Source organism: Cryptomeria japonica, chromosome 4 (assembly GCF_030272615.1).
Source record: "Cryptomeria japonica chromosome 4, Sugi_1.0, whole genome shotgun sequence".
Lineage (NCBI taxonomy): Eukaryota > Viridiplantae > Streptophyta > Pinopsida > Cupressales > Cupressaceae > Cryptomeria > Cryptomeria japonica.
The window spans coordinates 105601557-105608846 of NC_081408.1; positions in this window are offsets into that span (position 1 = coordinate 105601557).

A 7290-nucleotide genomic window follows, 5' to 3' on the forward strand; every position below is an offset into this window, starting at 1 on the left:
ATTAGGTGGTTCATCGCCCAACTAGCAGATAAAAGTCTACCATTCAATCATTTGCTACACAAGAATGTACCATTCATATGGGAAACCAAATGTGTAGAATCATTCTATCAAATCAAGCAATACCTAAAGAACCCACCGGTTCTGGTATCCCCAACAGAAGGAAAGCCACTTATTCTCTACACATCAACAATGAACATATCATTAGGGGCACTGTTAGCACAATAAAATCAAGAAGGCAAGGAATGTGCTCTCTATTACATCAGTAGAAATTTGAATGGATATGAGCTCAATTATACATTCATTGAGAAGACTTGTTTAATAGTCGTATTCATTTCTCAAAAGTTTTGAAACTACATGCAAGCTCACACAATCAAGCTAGTAGAAAAAAATGACCCTCTAAAGTACTTACTCAACAAAGCAGCACTCACAGACAGATTGGCTAAATGGGTAATGGGTCTTAGCGAATTTGATATCCACTACACAAAGCATCAAGCTATCAAAGGATAGGTAATTGTAGATCAATTAGCTAATGTACCACTACTAGATAAACAACCAATGGAGATCAAATTTCTAGATAAGGATCTTATTACTATTACCACCAAGAAATGGATCCTATACTTTGATGGCTCCTACACTCAACATGGCTCTGATGCTGACATCTTGTTCATCATTCCTGAAGGACACACCATACCAAGATCATATAGACTCATGTTTCCATGCATAAATAACATTGTTGAGTATGAGGCACTAGTTACATGGATCAAAATGGTCATGGAATGGAGAATCAGAGAATTGAAAGTCTATAGAGATTCACAACTTGTCATAAATCAGATCAACAATGACTATCAAACAAAATATGACAAGTTGAACCATATAAATGAATGGTGGATGATTTCAAACAATATTTTGTACACATCACCTTCGAACAAATACTAAGGTTGGACAATAGAGCATCCGATGCAATGGCTACTATCAATTCACTTCTACAAATTCCAGAACAACAAAGTCGTTATGAGTTTCTGGCAGAGAAATTGTTTCCCCAGCCTACGACAATTCTGCATCCCATGTTATCTATGCCTTAACCGGTTTAGACTCTTTGTTATATGACATAATATAGGAATATCTTAAAGCCAATACCCTATCCATTGACCTATCTTGGAACCAAAAATGCAACTTTATCCGGCAAGCTGCCCATTATACCCTCACTGCTGATACTCTTTACTATCGAGGTCTAGATGGTACTCTTTTTCGTTGTCTTGATCGTAATGAATCTAACTCTTCTTTACAAGAGCTTCACGAAGGTATCTGTGGCACACATTCAAGTGATCCTACACTTACTAAAAATCTTCTAAGAATGGGATATTACTAGCCAACAATGGAAAAGGATTCTTATCATTTTGAAAAGAAATGTCCTAAATGCCAAATCCATGGCAATCTTATACATGCACCAGCAGAGGAATTGCAAACATTTACAACATCTTGGCCTTTCTGTCAGTGGCAACCTAGACTTAGTAGGTAAAATACATCCTTCATCATCAAATGGACACAAGTTCATTATCACTGCAACATAAAATTTTACAAAATGGATTGAAGCAGTCCCCATGACCACAATAACTGGAAAACAAATTGCCTCTTTTATTCTTAATTATCTGATCTACAGATACAACATTCATCATCATAGATAATGAGCACCCTTTCAAAACTAGGATGTGTGAGAACTATGTGACCAATTCAAAATCCAACATCATTTCTCTACACCATACTACCCACAGGTGAATGGTTAAGAAAAGGCATCAAATAAAACAATATTGAAAATTCCTAAGAAAACAATAAATGATGCAGGAAAAGATTGGCATGTGCAACTCAATCAAGAACTTTAGGCATATAGAACTAGCATCCACACACCTATAGGAGCTACGCCATATTCATTGGTGTATGGATTAGAAGTAATTTTACCCCTCGAGGTAGAAATCCCATCACTCGGAGTATCTTTGAAAGGCCTCATTCTAAATGAAGAGTATTGAGTAAACAAACTGCAAGAGCTAGAACTTCTAGATGAAAAGCGACAACATGCCTATAATCACCTCAAAGCATACCAACAATGCATGTGCTAAAGCTACAACCACAAGGTCAACCCTAGGATTTTTAAAGTCAGTGATCTCGTACTCAAAGAAAATCCTAGGAATCAACAGGATTAAGAAAAGAAAGGGAAATTTGAACCTAACTGGTTGGGTCCCTATGTCATCATTTTAGCCTATGGATTAGGCGCCTATCAGCTAATAACTTCAGAAGGAGATGTGCTCAACGAACCAACCAACAACAACCATTTGAAGAAATACTATACTTGAGTAGTCTAATGCACGAAAATAGTGAAAAATACAAAAAAGAAAAAATCAAAAAAATACAAAAAGACACAAAAAGATGCAATAAAAAGAAATGGTGAAAACCTGGCAATAGGCACTACTTTTGAGAGAATAACTCCTCTATCTATCTTTTCTCTTAAAAAATTTATCTCCAAAAATTAACCACCCCTGGGCCACTGGCCATCACCAACACTTTATCAAAATAACATCATCCAGGACATACTTAGCATAGTCACTGTCCTTTCTTATCCAAATATCATTTCATCATATCCCACCATGGCTTGGTAATCACTGTACATATCCACGTCAGGCAGTAAATTTAGCTAGGGGCAACATTGATGTACATTCTGTCATGTCAATAAATCAAAACTTGCAATAGACTTAGAGAATCATGTCCAACAAAAAATCCGCAATCAAGAGAATAAAACATTGATCCACTTAACAAATTCACAACACATGATGGATGATTTTCTGAAGTATAAATTGTTTACATCTTGCATGAAGTTTTGACTAATTTGGCACTTGAACTCTTTTTTTGAACTACTGGATCCCCTAAATTTTCTCAATGATGCATCGAGCTAGAGAAAGTAATTGGGACTCCAATATTTTTTTAGTTTTCTGTCTATGAGGCGATCACTTGTACTGTGTAAATACTTGTTTTGAGATGTGATCCAAAGCATATCACTGAAGACATGATTCCACTTTGTGCATATAAATGGTTTAATCTTGTCTGTTTATACGCAAGTAACACTCAGGTCATCTTGGTTCAATTATACCTCAACGCTTGTGCTATCTTGCAAAATCAAAAGTCATGTAAATTTTTCTCAGGCTATTATGGTTCAATTATACCATTATGCTTGTATAAATTTTCAACATTTCCAAACAACTTAGTGAAGATAAACACACAAAAAAAGCAACAACATGTGACTATAAAGGAATGACAAACTGGAGAATAAGGATGATCAATTACCTACATATCATTTTACAATTAGGTTCATATCATTTTACAATTAGTTGCATATCATTATCATACATCTCATTTTCAAGATACATCTCACAACATATCATTATCATACATCTTATTTTCAAGACACGTCTCATAGCATATCATTATCATATATCTCATTTTCAAGATACATCTCACAACATATCATTATCATACATCTCATTTTCAAGATACATCTCACATATCATAAATCATGCATGATCCAATCATATCCATCAAATATCAAATCACATGCATTGCATCATCAAAATCATAGAATCATCAAAATCATATGTAAAGCATCATCCATAAAACATGTCACATGTGGATTGGAAAATCGATGTCATATATATAAATATATCTCAAAAATGGTCAAAATATACAAAAGATGTCATGTATGTCCCAAATACAAAACAATGATTAGGATACAATAGAGACAAGGTCTCTCGGGTATGACTATCTCCTGAAAGTTAAGGCCTCACGGTAGATATCCCAGCACCTAGATCTCTGGGTGGATCATGTCGAGGTAGCCCACTCACACCTCTTCTCTCTGTCCCTAATCGACTCTGAGCTAACCGATTAGCATTAAAACTAGGAGCCCTCTGCTCTTTGGGGATTAGATCGTCATACAATTGCCTATAGTACTCGACCACCATGGTAGTGTACCATATCTCCCTCAGTGTGTCTCACATCGAGGAACCATTTTTCGCTCTCTACAAGCTCCTCTGCTCAACCCCAACACTCTCTCTCCATGTCCCGCTCTGCAGTAATTTTTCATAATCTGACGTTGCTAAGCCAACATTGTGCCTAAAGATGTTGCACTGACAACTATAAGGATCTAATCTATGCATCCTCTTGATGGGTGGGTATCCAAATCTGGAGGGGTACTTGTGTCATGGTACCCAATGTCCATGTCCTTGTCCTCGGTTCTGGTGGAGGTAGCACATCTAATCTCCTCCTCTGGGTGGGCCATTTAACTCATCCATCCCACCCACAACTGCTATAACCTCCCCTACTCACCCACCACCACCTCCAATCACCAAACCTCCCCTCCCTCTCTCATCCCTCTATCCCCACCATCTTCTCCTCTATCACCCCACATCCCTCTATCCCCACCATCTCCTCCTCTATCACCTCTCCTCCCCCTATCTCCTCTCCCTTCTCTATCTCCACACCGACCTTGATCATCCCCCCTCCCATCAAAACTATCATTCCCTCCACCATCCCCAACTCCCTCCTCAAACTCCTCTCCCTCCTCTCTCTATCTCCCTAGCCTCTCGGGCTGCTCATCCTCATCATCATCAAAAGCAGGAATCATCTTTGCTTGATCAGATATTTGGGCTACAAAATGAGCCACAAAGAGCACTGCAAACTCCTTCATCATCCCTACATCTACTCCTCCACTGCCGCAACACAATCAATGGTTAGACCCCACTCTAGAACATCCTGCCTCCGATGAGCATATAAGTATGCTCCATGTGGTATACTCTGTTGTCGACCATACTGCTACTAAACTTAGCTATGCAGGAATCTCTTGATCACAAATAGCATCCACCCTATCAAGAATTAGGACATATATACATAGGGCATCTCTATCCCATCCTTAGCCCACACCTCACACTCCATATATGGTCTCCAGACAACCATATTGATATCATCTAATACCCTCCTCCAATGCTCTAGTTTGCCCAGCTTATGCTGGACAACTATCCCTATGTATCCATATTCATAGGCATGCCCAACCGGCCTATCTCTATCTGCAAGTGGCCTCGTTGCGGGAATATGCTCCCACACCCATACCTATAGTAATGTAACCCCAACTGATAAACTGTTATAGCCTAAGTATACCACTTGATGCAAATCTCTGTATAAATGGGACAACATGTTGGACCCCCATGCAAACTGGTGACCCTATGTCACCATATCCTCTAGAACCAACCCTCATCCCATTTCCAGTCCCTTCAACCTATAGTTGGGACACAAGAAGCCACCTACAAAACCTGCTAGTACTGATGGTAGTGGGGCATAATCCAAATCAATGAACTCCTACCAAGGGATCTCATACCCACAAATCAAATCATCATGCAAAATCCGGTGAAGCACCTTTGTCCCACCCTCCTCAGTCCATTCATAAGGTAATAGTGCACCTACCACAAGGATCTGCAAAATCTGATAATAATCCTCTGGTGTGACTATAATATCACCTATCACCAAGTGAAAGGTGTTGGTGTCACTAGGCCACCTCTCTGCCAATGTTGTCAATAAACCCCAGTTAATGATATACTGAGGCATGTCCAACAAAGAGGACAATCCACATCTCTCAATGATATCTCTATCCACCTGTGTCAATCATGGAATCAAAGACCATGGCCTCAAAAATCACTCTCATAACTGAAGCACCCCAAGCCACTCCTGTCACAAACAAAACATGTCCAATATCAATTCCTGCATCAAATCAAATCCAACTCACATCAAAATTCATACCAACTTGAAACAACAAAAATAAAATCAAGTTCATATCAAACATCAACTCCCATATCAACATCAAAATTCATATCAACTTGAAACAATGAAAATCAAATCAAGTTTCATATCAAAAATCAATCCCATATCAACATCAAAATTCATATCAACTTGAAACAACGTAATATCAAATCAAGTTTCATATAGAACATCAACTCCCATATCAACATCAAAATTCATATCAACTTGAAACAATGAAAATCAAATCAAGTTCATATCAAAAATCAAATCCAACTCACATCAAAATTCATATCAACTTGAAACAACAAAATCAAATCAAGTTCATATCAAAAATCAAATCCCATATCAACATCAAAATTCATATCAACTTGAAACAATGAAAATTAAATCAAGTTCATATCAAAAATCAAATCCAACTCACATCAAAATTCATATGAACTTGAAACAATGAAAATCAAATCAAGTTTCATATAGAAAATCAAATCCCATATCAACATTAAAATTCATATCAACTTGAAACAACGTAATATCAAATCAAGTTTCATATCGAACATCAAATCCCATATCACAATCAGAACAAAATCAACTTGAAACAATGAAATATCAAATCAAGTTCCATATCAAACATCAAGACCCATAATGCAAACACCATATCGAAAATCAAGAACCCATATCAAAGACCCATAATGCAAGCAACTCAAAAATCCATATCACACGAATCATATCAGAAATCAAGAATTGGAACTCATATTGGACATCACATTCAATGAAAAGGCAAAAAGAAAAGATCAAAATCAAAAAGATAAAACAAGGATCATCCTTCAAAACAATCATCTTGGTACTTCAACAACAAAAGCAATTTCACAATCTATCAAGACTCGGACATCATCACAATAGGCATGCAGATTTGCTATCACACCTATCTAGGAAAAATTGGCAGATAACTACTTACCCCAAACTATCTTCATTCCTCTCAAATTACCTCACAACATCATATTTTCCTCCTAAAACACTACATTTTTTGCCTACATGCTAAGACTTTTTCTCTATGCGCTAAGCGGCCACCTATGCACTAGCCAAACACCTCTATGCACTAAAATTTTCCTATGTGCTACCTTGTTCTACCCATGTGCCACCCTCTTTACCCTATGCACTAGGTTTCACCTACACGCTACCCTTTTCTCCCACTATGCTACCCAGCTAACCCTATGCGCTAGGTTTCACCTACGTGCTACCCTTTCCTTGCGATGCGCTAGCCTGTTAACTCTATGCGCTAAAACTACTTAATACACTAGCCTACACTTTCTACGTACTACAAAACCTATCCCTGATGCTACTCTAATTCCAACACTCTACACACTACAGTTTTTATCATATGCACTATGATGCATACCCTACGCACTAACCCGTGAAAATCTGACATAAAAAAAAAACATGCTCAAAATCGACAAAACCAAA